This window comes from Battus philenor, unplaced genomic scaffold (assembly GCF_028537555.1).
Source record: "Battus philenor isolate CCGP_79_NKW_IND1 unplaced genomic scaffold, ilBatPhil1.0.hap1 SCAF_29, whole genome shotgun sequence".
NCBI classification, from domain to species: domain Eukaryota; kingdom Metazoa; phylum Arthropoda; class Insecta; order Lepidoptera; family Papilionidae; genus Battus; species Battus philenor.
In genome coordinates, this window is record NW_027181692.1 from 3,200,934 (window position 1) to 3,213,356 (window position 12,423).

At 31.0% G+C, this 12,423-nt stretch overlaps 1 long non-coding RNA gene across 1 annotated transcript; it reads left to right on the forward strand.

Annotated features, from left to right (window-relative positions):
* The first annotated feature begins 490 nt into the window (after positions 1-490).
* LOC137926390 (uncharacterized) lies at positions 491-10,743 on the forward strand. Its single transcript, XR_011107706.1, has 3 exons — positions 491-572; positions 9,466-9,511; positions 10,496-10,743. It is a non-coding gene; the product is annotated as an uncharacterized lncRNA (long non-coding RNA).
* The last annotated feature ends 1,680 nt before the right edge of the window (positions 10,744-12,423 follow it).

A 12,423-nucleotide genomic window follows, 5' to 3' on the forward strand; every position in this document is an offset into this window, starting at 1 on the left:
AGGGGGGGTGGGGGGGCTATAACTTACATTAGACGTTTATCAGCTGATATGATGATGATGAATATTTCAAAGTGATCACTTTATTTTTAGACATAATTAAAAACTATTTTTTTTATTCACAGCCAATGTTTGCTATGTTGGGTCAGGTGGTTCAATTAATACAAGAACTGTTGTTTTTATTATTATTATACTTAAATCTTTCTAGTATCTCAAACTAAATATTAGGAGAGACCGGAAAGTAATGTCGCTTTCTTAAATTAAATTCACGCGACTACATTTTTAACAAGTTTTTATTTCTAATCGATAATATATTCACCAAACAACAAACTTTTATCATCTAGTATACAAATTTTCAATGCCGGAGCGGTAAAAATCAATCAGTTTTTTTTTGTATGTCGACAGAAACGACATTACTTTCCGATCCCTCTTTATATATATTTGTACGTACTGTCTTTATAAGCGTTATTTTTTTATAATTTTGACAGCGAATGATGAACAATTTGCGCAATACTTGAAACAGAAGTACGACCACAGCTCGCCTCCAACGCTTGTCAACATAGTATCTATAGCAGGTTAGTACTCCTCATATATTCCTGACTTTATATGACTAAGCATTTAATCTCACAGTCTTTATTATTAAACACTTTACCTTACAAACTTTTTATGACAATCAAGTTTATTTTACCAACTTTTCACGATCCTATTACTGGCCACTACGGCTAAAATACTTTTTATAAAAAAATACTTGTTACGCGTTCGAATTGAATTTCGAACGTAGATTTGAATTTGAATGCCATTAGTAATGTTCGCTGCGGTGTAAGAGAAATGTAAGTTGTAAATAATCTTTGTATATGTAAGAAAAGGACCAATATTTAGCCACTCAACCAGTCAATTCTGTCAACTTTGGCACTAATCGGTGTAACATAACTCCTGAAGATGCCCCGTGGAGGGGTGAAAAACGTGTTGAGTAATTTGGCGGTGGCGGTTGTGTGATTCGCATTGTTTGCCGCATACACATTTATCAGCGGGCTGGCGGGCGGTGCATTTTATTGCATGACTACCACTGCATGTGCGAAAGTGGCTAAATATTGGTCCTTTTCTTACTTAGGATGGACTTCCGCGAGGTAACGCCTGATTCCATTAAATACTTTGTATATGTGTTTATACACCTTCTCCGATCACTCTAGGCTAACACCTTCGTCGCCAAGGTGCTGAGGTTGCATATCATTTTCACCTGCTAATCGCGGTAACTCATAGGGATCTTTAGTTACTAAACAGTTTATGTTACTGACTTATCTTTTTGTCATTAAGTACTTTACTTTTAAATTAGATTTGTAATACCTTCGGCGAGCTGTCTAACTTTTTTTAAATTTATGCCATACACCTCTACCCTAAACTGACATAGAACTTGTACTGCCTTATTTCCAAGTTTTCTTCTTTTCTATTTTCTAGTTAATATATATATATACATATATATATATATATATATATATATATATATTAAGCCCTATTTTATATAAAACTAGCTGATCCCGCAAACGTTGTTTTGCAAAAAAAAATGATATTTTAATTTACAAATAAAAAATAAGGGTTGATCGTAGAGGGGTGAAAATTTATGGTCGTTAAAAAATAAAAAAAAATTTAAGTGTGAACAACGTTTATCACTTAGGGGTATAGAAAATAGATAGTAGCCGATTCTCAGACCTACTGAATACGCATATTAAATTTGGTAAAAATCTGTCAAGCCGTTTCAGAGGAGTTCAAGTTCGAACACCGTGACGCGAGAATTTTATATATTAGATTAAACATTAGTTTTATGTCTATTAATTTTATTTATGTTTCTTTATGTTATACTATTTCTTACTTTCCTATTTACACACAAATTTAATCAGCGGCGTCTAAAAACCCGGCAGCGAGCTAGTGATATTAATCGACACGCGTTTTTTATTTTGAATGAGCTTGAGACATTCAAACCTCAGTTCCATCAGTCGCTATATGTACATTTATGAAAATATTAGGTAAACAGCTCTATAAAAACGTGGAAATATATAACGGGAAAGCCCAATGTTCTTAACTAGCATTATAAATAATTAATTCATATATTTTTATCAGTATTCCAGTATCACGTCAGTCCGGCATTACGTCAATATGATAAGTATTGATCTAAGAAATGTCTCGCTAATACTATAAAACATAAGAGTAATGACCATGCCGGCAGACGCGGCGTGGGTAGGTAGCCGGATGTGGGTAGCGTAAAACTGATCACCGTGGAGCTCTTTGAGGCAGGCTTTTGCCTTCCAGCTGGATTCTGTCCGTTGATATAATATTAATGAAACAGGCTGCCATGACTGACTTCATATTAGGGCGACCGGAAAGTAATGTCGCTTTCTCAAGTTAAATTCACACGACTACATTTTTAACAAGTTCTTATTACTAATCAATAATATATTCACCTTTGTTATCAACAACATTTTGCTATCTATACAAATTTTCAATGCTGGAGCAGTAAAAAACAACTGATTTTTCTGTAAAATATGTCGATGGAAACGACATTACTTTCCGGTCCCCCTAATACATAACATTTACAAAACCTTCTAGAAAGTATTAGAAAAAATATAACTATAGATGAATGAAATCGGTGAAATAGTTCTCAAGTTATGACGAGACCAAGTGGATATAACATTTATATATATATATATATATATATATATATAAATATATATATATGTATATATATATATATTTATATATATATAGATAATAAGTCATATAAACTCTGTTATAGATGGATCTTAGCAACTCCTTATCTAGTCACAATTCACATTATTATGATAAAGTTCTATTAAGATGACTTTTCAGGTCATATTTTCATTGATGTTCGTAATGATTTAATATTTTGGTTATTAGACTTCCATGTTATCACAACTTTGAACTTGTGTCTTTTGGAAACCAAGTACGTCTGTGAAGTATTTCGCTTCTATAGGGGAAGCCTAAAGAACGAGGTTGTCATCCTTTTCTGTCGAACAACAGACACCCCGCTGTATAACATTGTCCATCATGCGGTGGCAGCAATATCACGTCACATGAACTCGTGCGAATACGGCAACTGCCGCCTAGATACTGGCGCACAACCTGATGATGGCAATATGGAGCAGGGAGGAGGAAGTGGTCACACGAAACTTTATTTAAAAACTAGACATTGTGAAGGCGACGTTAAGATAGATAGAGACACTATTTACTTAAAAATTGTAACTTGCAAAAACGTAACTAAAAATAAACGTAAATGTAAAACGAAGGCATGGATGCTGTCTTTACAACATCGATCCTAACAAAAATAAATATGGGGGGTCCTGTGGCCAGTAGTCGATATACTATGGTTCAAATGGTTTTATATGTTGACTATCCGTTCTGCAAACTGTATACTACCTACTGCGTCATCTTACCAATCCGCTTCTTGTAACAAACTACGGAAATTCAAATAAATATATACAACTGCTAAAATAAAACACAAACAACGTACGATTTTGTACTGTTATTTCAAATCAATTTTATACAAGAATTTATTGTAAAATCACAGTAAACTTAACACAATATTTACATAATATTTTGAATTTATGATATTAAAATAATTTTTTTTATTACATGAAAGAAGGTATTAAAGATTGTTTTTTCTAAAACTATTAATATAGGTCGATAGATAGATAGATAGATAGGTCGAGGTTCGGTGCTCACGAACAACTTTCAAGATGATGATATCTATATATGATGATCTATCACCAGCTCAAAACACAGTTCTCCTACAAAGAGCTTGAAACTCAATAGTTACTATTTTTAGAAAAAATAAATAAATAAAAAATATAATTCTAGATTTAAAATTTCAAAAAGGAATGTCTAAACTATGTTCATTCATATATTAATATACGTGTACATATTTGTGCTTAATCTTACCATGAAAGAAAAACAACATTTTTTTATTGTACGTAACAATTATTACTATTTCAATGTGTTAGTGTAATACATTAATATAAAACCATAAAAATATATATATAAATATATATATAAATATATATATAAAGTTTATTCGAATTGGTCATCATTGGCTGCAATACAGATCCAGTCTTCAGCTCCGATGTAGTCGGGAATGATCATTTCTGAAATTGGATCGATCATGCTTTTTGATCCGGCGTCGTCTTGGTGAAAGAACCATTACTGGTTATTAAACATGGACTTAATAAGAATTGTATCTTCATATTAATATATGGTAAAAAAGGTATATTCATTTGTCATGTTTTAACACATTTGTCACAAATATATGGCACAGTCACTTTTTCACAACCAACCTATCTAAACCATCACAGAAGTCAGATAATAGCTACGATGTATTCTGTTGACTAATCAGGAAGGTTCTTTAAAGTTTTCTGATTAAGTACGATCATTTTGTTTGTCCAAAATGCCTGAACTCGTTTTGCATTTCGATTTGTCAGCCCACTTTAAATATCACCAAATATTTCAAAAAGAATTTTGGCGCGAATATTAGAAAACACAATGAACAATCACATAGAAATGACAGATTCCAAATTCAAAAATAATGTTTTGTTTATATTTAATTATAACAGCATTTATGGCCAGACTATATACATACACTGCCTATAAATGATTTGTTAACTTTTCCGAACGAAATATAAGCGTTACTAGTTTATTTTTATTTCTTCTATTTGCCGTGGGTCTGTCACTATTTTTTTAATTAATGTTCAAATTGTGGAATAAACAATATATTATTAAATATGTATTGTAAAGAATTGTATCAGAATACCAATTTCGTAAAAACTAAAACCTATGATGATGTCTTCATCTAAATTGAAACATAATAATTAACATAATTAAATATATAAAAAAGAACATAATTGACGAAATGTACGAGAAATTTTAAGATAAACTGCGCTTTAAATTTCACAGCGCGGAAATATAGCTCGGGAGATCCCAGAATTACTTGTTAATGTTGGAATATTAAAATATAACTTGGGTAACCACTAACAACCAGGCACACACCTAATATAGAAAATATAACATTGACCAAGCGAGGGCGGTCCGAAGAGGCCCGTGTCTCTCCAGACCGCCGAGTGGTCCTCGCTTCGTGCTACACCCCACTCACTACACTATACATCTATACGGGTACAGTTCTCAACGTGTGGACGTTTTCGTCGTAACTAGGGTACGATCATCAGCGTAAAATTTTTAGTCCGTGAACCTCTGTTTCCAGGAGCTGTAACATCCGTAATTTTTATATTAAAGCGCAAAGATTAATCTCAGGTCGGGTCTATTTTCGAATTGCCCCTTTTTACAATCAAATTGCCCCCAGAGGGGCTGTGGATCTCACGTTGAGAAACACTGTTCTAGACAGATGCGTTGCCGGGGTTTCTTCCATCATTTCTACCTGCGCTAAGGCTTTCGGGTTTGCTAGTAATGTTAGCAAGGCAATAGCAACCCACTAAGTCGAGTTTCGGTCCTTTCGAGTGCCCAAGTTCTCTTGTGGGAGCCTTGAGCCTAGTCTCTCCTTGGAGCGTCGGTCTATCCGGTGAAATATTAGTACGTAAAGAACGTGAAAGAGCCCCGATCTTCGCTAATATAAAAGAGATTGGAAAAGGAGAGAATTGGGAAAATTGTAGAACGAAAGAAACAGTACGACAGATAATATGCTACATGAAAGAGGAGAATGATAATAATAAAAAATTATATGAATAAATTATTAGAAATAAAAAGTCCCTGTCCCACACGAGATAGGGGAACGAGAGGTCCCCAATAGCGGGGACTAAATAAAAAAATATAAAAGAGATTTTAAACAAAGTGTACCTGTGACCCAGCTGTGTGTTTCCCGAGAAATATGGGAGTCCGAAGAAAAGCTGGAAGTAAGGATAGAAAGTGGCAACATCACCACCACAATGGAAAATAATAAACGCCTAGATACATTTTAAAATATTGTGACAAAATAATTAAATAGTAATAGATAAAAAAAATTAAATAAGAGATCGAGTAACAAAGTTATTGAAAAATGAGAAACTACAATTATTGAAACAAAGACCAAAATTAAAAATTCTGTACTAAATTGTGATACTAAAATAATGCGGCGAGAGAAAAGAGGCGATGTGTGTAAAGATTGTGAATGAAAGCAAGCAGAGTATACAAGAGAATATAAAGAATAAAAGAACATGTAGTAAAAGAACTTGTAAAGGATGACACTTCAGAACGCTAATAAAAAATATAATAAACTGAAAATTATTTGAAACAAATGTCAGGGCCCCTGACACGGACCCCTGACTCAGGGGTAATGTGACAGGGTCATAGATTTAAGATAGAGGAACGAAAAAAAAATTGCTACATGCTTGTTACAAATTGTTACAAACGGACAGTAGTGTAAGCAGTTCAAAAATAATATCGTATAGAAAATCTACCAAGAAACCTGTCAGTAGAATGTTACTTACATTTAGTTCCAAGAAAGCATTATCTTTAATGTTGATAACCTTGGTGGTCGCCACAGGCCGATTTTACAATCCACATAATATAGTATTAATATTGATTGATTTGATTTGTGAAAAATTTCGTATTTTTTCATTTGTTAATTTATTTGCATTGTGTAAGTTGATCTGAAATCTTAATTTACATAGTATCTAAATAAATAGGATGAATAGTTATATGTGTAATAGCTTTAGCAAATGCTTAGTATCGACAAAAAAAAATTGCAAGATTTCAATATATATTAATTTATTATGAGATAAATGTTATATCTTTTATACACAAATTTCGAACTTCCCGAATGCTCGTCTCAACTCCCTTGGGAGTAGAATAACATATAACTCGTTATCAGCTGACCAGAATGTTGTAAGTAATATTCCTTATTCAAGTTTCTAAACTTTATACACCAATACCTCGCTTAGTGTCGTTTCGTTTTGCGTTTTTTTCGAAGTTGCGTTGCTGCTTAATTAGGACTAATTTTGACTGTGCGTCGTTAGATTTTCGAGGTTGCGTTGTTTTGGGTTCGAGTCTTTAATTTTTTTTTTAATTTTCTTTTTTCTAAAAGATGGCAACACTTTTGTTTCTCATTGCGCCATGCCATCGAAACTCGAGTATTCCCTTTCTAACTAAATATCAACGCAATTTTAATACAGTTTTATTTTCACTTTGTTTTGCTAATTTTAGAGTTCAGTTTCAATTACGTAGTGTGTTGTAATGTAGTGTGTTGTGTTTTTTTTTAAAGAGAAATATAATTTTATATAAATTTTTACGTGTTGTTTCTGGTTACAAAAAAGATAAATATATTCCAATTTAATTATTGGCAGAGTTATGGTTTTTTTTCTTAAATGTTTACTTTGTTCAATTTTCTTTTTAAAAAGTAGTATTTTAGTGACCCTGAAACCTATTTTCGATTTTTACATGGTTTGCTATAGAAAATCTTAATTCACTTTGCGTTTCAATTTGCGTCGTGTTTTTTTGGAACGTAACCACCACGCAAAGTGAAGTATTGGTATAGTACACCAATACCTCACTTAGTGGTACAGGTCGAAGATCTCTTATACAGGATGTTTGGTTATATGTATAAAAGCTTAAAGGCAAAAATCATTAAGACTTTTAAACTAACCAACGATATCGTATAAAGTTGTCACTCTGAAATATGTTACATTAATATATTTTTTTATTAAAATGCGATATGCCTATGACTTCTGGCAGTACAAAATCTTCAGAGATAGACAGTAAGCAATAATTTCGTCACGATTTTGTATAAATATCAAAATAATAAACAAAAATGACAAAATTTCCTAAATACACGCATTTAACGGGTGGTTGTAAACTGCCAAACCACGTATTTACTCCACGAAAGACGGCCTCAAATTAAAATTCGAACAAGATTTCGAGTTTCGAACAAGAATGATTTAAAAAAAAGTGTTGTAGCTGTAGTGGCCAGCAACATGAAGTGTTTTTTCGTAACCGTACACGTATGTTAGTTTTATCAACGATATACAAAGATTTCTATAATATCTTTTTCTCTTTATTTATTTAGTACACAAGTTAAAAATACATTTAAAATTGCCGCATGAAAAATGGCTTTGTTATATGTTCCTTAACAGGCGAAACAACATTCATAATTTACTACGTACAACATTGTAAGAAGATAGATCAGACTACATCAAATAAAAAAAAAATTAAAAAGAAAAATGATCGCACGTAAGAGGAAATATCTGGTTTACGACTTTAGACACCAAAAGAGGTCATATTTTTAAAATGGTTCCTTCGGCGCACAAACTTTTTCAAGCTTGTATGCTTAAAAATGCTCATTATAAAATATGTTATGATTACAAAAAATTATTAAAATGATTTTTAAAAACTATAACAGCCGCCAAAGATATATAACGATAAAAGGCAATTATTTTTTCAATTCCATGAACACACGACGTCTCGTTTGACCTTTTGACTCCATTTTGTTACGAGTTTAATATATGCTGTGTAATTATAAACAAGACGTTTTTCTTTTGATATCCAACACGCTATATGTCCAAATTGACAGTTTGACGAATTCTCAGAACATTTCCTGTTTAATTGCAATACAGTTGAAAGAATAAACATGAATAATGGTTCAAACGGTAAAGGTCAATGAACCCATTATTACATAGGGAAGCAATAAATATTCCTTTTTTCATTCTTAAGATATAGATATTGTAAATTCGTTCCCATGCTTTAGCATCACTAAAAAGTTCTTCTTTTTAAACTTTAATTAATTAGAATTTAACTACGTCGGTTCCGTTCAGACCTAAAACAGATAATAAAATGCAGAGCCTATAATGTGTTTTTATATGATTCTCTTCCTTCTCAATTTGATTTTTCTTTTCTTTGTTATTTTATTTTTCATGTTTTATGATATTAACTAACTTCACCTACTTTTATCAATTTATCTCTGCACTGCTGAAAAGATTAACTGGCAGACAATGCCTTCACATTAAGTTTGCCGTTATAAAAAAAATGTATAATTTTTTTTAAATAAATTAATTAAATCGGAATTTTTATTAACTTTAATGCACGTATCTAATGCAATAATTAGTGAACTCTTTTTCCAAACAGAAATGTTTTTAAAATAAAGCAAGCTGGCTGAAAAACCACAAAACTTATTATCTAATATATTTTTTGTCATCAATAAATACCTTTTTGCCCATTTGCAAGTTCTCTTAGCTTGTGATCTGCCGTAATTTTTATAATTTGACCAAGTTCGATATCCAAGTATCTCCAATAGAAGCAAAGTGCGAATTGCCCATTTAATTTGTTTAGTTTTAGAAGCAACTTTAAAAAAATACTTTTTTTAAAGTTGCTTCTGTGAAAGTATTGAAATTTATCCTAGCGTGTACAATAAAGAAAATTAAATAAAAAATACTAAACTTCGTAAATTTATTTTAATATAAATATATTGTGTTTTTTTTTCAGATACTGACTCCAAGAGGATTCCGATTGCAGTCGGTAAAGAGTAAAGGTGAGTTTTATTTTTTAATATTTGTCACTCACAAAACAAAACTAATAAAACCAAACAGAAATACAATAGGTAACTGTGGTTTACACCATTTCATGTACCACTTTATCTTAAACATAACAAAAAAAAATTATAAATATGGTAAATAACACACAGCACATCATAATAAATTAACACAACATAAATATAACATATTATATACATTGTTAATTAAATGAAACACTTTTATGGGAGGTTACATAGCTTTTTATTTAATCATGGTTATAATTCCCAAAGTCACTGCTGCATATTTACATAACGGCATTAACAAATTCCACGGGTTCGAGGTGGGTGCAGAGGACACCTATCCTAAGACCTCATTGAAGGTAACGAAGCTCACGGGCTCTTGAATGAGCTTGAGCTCGAGGATTGGCAGTCCATGAAGCTAGCTGATGGCGTCAGCGGAGGTTCCATGGAGTCATTCGTCTGTAATATCCAATTCTCGACTGCCTGCACTGTTGGTGCTTTTGCTCACTGGGCGTTTGAAATGGCGGAGTGACTCATGGCGATGTTTGTCAACCCGAATCCTGTGGCTCTTAAGGCATTACTCGTTCGTATATAAACACAAAACAGTTATTCAGCTTCGCTTGTAGTGTGGCGTCGTCCAGAACTCGCGGGTTGAAAATTGACATATTTAGTTTCAGTATGACAACTCACATCTCCCCCTATTAATTTTTTATTGAAAAAAATCTACAAAGCAATTTCTAAAATAAACGTAAGATTTAAATAGGCAAAAAAATTGCGGCATTATTACAGAAGTGTTGATGACCTTGAAAAATACGCAATTTGACAGCTGACTGTTAAGAGCTTAGTAAAAATGGCCGACGAAGAGATTAGTGATTATGAAAAATATATATATTTTTAAATTTACCAACCATGTAAAGGAAGTTTATTTAACCTAAATTTCTTTAATTCTATTAATAATAATAATATGTATTTCTTTTTCAGAACACCATGATAATAAGTATTGGAGCGGCTCACAATTTGCGACATTTAAATGTAGATAAAAAATATGAAAACATGTCATGGCTAATAAAAAAAATGGAGTAAATAATATCATGGTTGTGTTTGCATATTAGCGCGGTAGCTGCACAAAACGCATTTACATAATTTAGATGCGTGTAGGCATATAATTGTAAATAAATATGTGATATTTCATTAGTGTAATTTACTGTTAGGATTTTACAATAGCTTAAGAAAATATTATAACTCTGCTATTAGCATGGTAAAAATAGCTTTTTACGGAATAAAATATCAACTTGTGGCTTTCGAAGAATTATTTTTTGTTTTGATTATTGGTTAAATAATTTCAATATTTGGATGTACTTATATGACAAATTTTATTCAAATTTTAAATTCATGAACTCCACAAACCAGTCAGTATTACCTAACTAGCATCTGAAAGAATTGAGAAGTGCTGTCATCAATAATTGACTAAATATTTATAAATTGTCAACCGGAGTGAAATAAACATCATCACTTTCTTATTATTAAAAATAAATTGACATATTTTGTACATTTATTGATTTCAACAAATATACTTTCTTTAAAAATAACTTTGTGCAGTCATTTACCGACCCGGATAGGGAACTTGGCAACCCTTTTTTTATAATACTAAAGGAATTTATAAAACATAATATCGCATAGAATATTAGTCTGGTTATGTTCTGGAATACTGGAACAGTAAAAAGGTAAAATTTACCATTATGTTTAAATTTAGAAATTTAGAATTTATGTGAATTTTATAATGTTTACTCTTTTATTATGTTATTTTCCCGCCAATGGGTGTCAGATATTTTTGTTATAATCAATGAGAACGGAGATAAAAAGGACATAATTATTGTAATAGCATATAAATTAGGTACAGAGGCGGATGCAATTTTTGAATATTAATTTGCTTGATATAAGAAATGAATGTTTGTGACAAAAAGATATGAATATTACATAATATTTATGTGTAGACTAAGTGTACCATCCCTTAAAACAAGATAATATGCAATAAAAGAAAAATAATCATAAATGTTTTTAATTGAGCTACTTAAAATGCTACATTTTATTTAAAGCAAGTGGTCGGTGGCTGTGCTAGTTTTTTGTTTTGTTCTTCTAGTTTGACATTTAAAAGTAATTTATAAAAAATAAAAAAAAATCTTTACAACGTCGGTAGTTATCAATCAAGTAAATTTTAATTTATGAATCAAAATAATTCAAACATATTGTAGATTCAGAATATTTTAAGTATATAACATTTCTGCAAGCATCAAATTTTACATTAATTTATGTCACACACAATACCATTAATTTGTTTTTTTTAATAAATTTACCTTTGGAATAGCAACATCGTAATCGCAGTTTCTGTTTGACATTTGCTGTAATTCTCTCTTCCATTTCTTTTAAACTTTTTATATCCATTTCTCTGAATTCGATTAATACAACAATTTAAATTTTCATTAATACAACAATTTTAATTTTTGCTCTTTGAGGTTTTTATTTTTTTCTATTTTTCATTTTCTTCTCACGTTGCTTGAACTAAACGCACATACTGTAACATCACACTTGTCGTCTAAATAACTAAAGTCAAAAACAGATGTTTATGTTTTACATTGTATTGTATGTCCGTGATTCTTAATAATAATAAATACTAAGATTTATTTTGTAAATAAATCATAGTACAATATAATTAGTAGCTATGTAATAAATAATTAAAATTATCTTTAAAAAATGTGTTTTTTTAATGAAATATGATTTTTCAACGACAGTAACATAATTTCTAACATAAAACAAATATTTATGGTTACATTTTACGTTCTGTCGTGTGTTCCAATCCAAAGAGTACACAGCGAATACAAATATAATAAATATTCATTGAAATCTAAAAA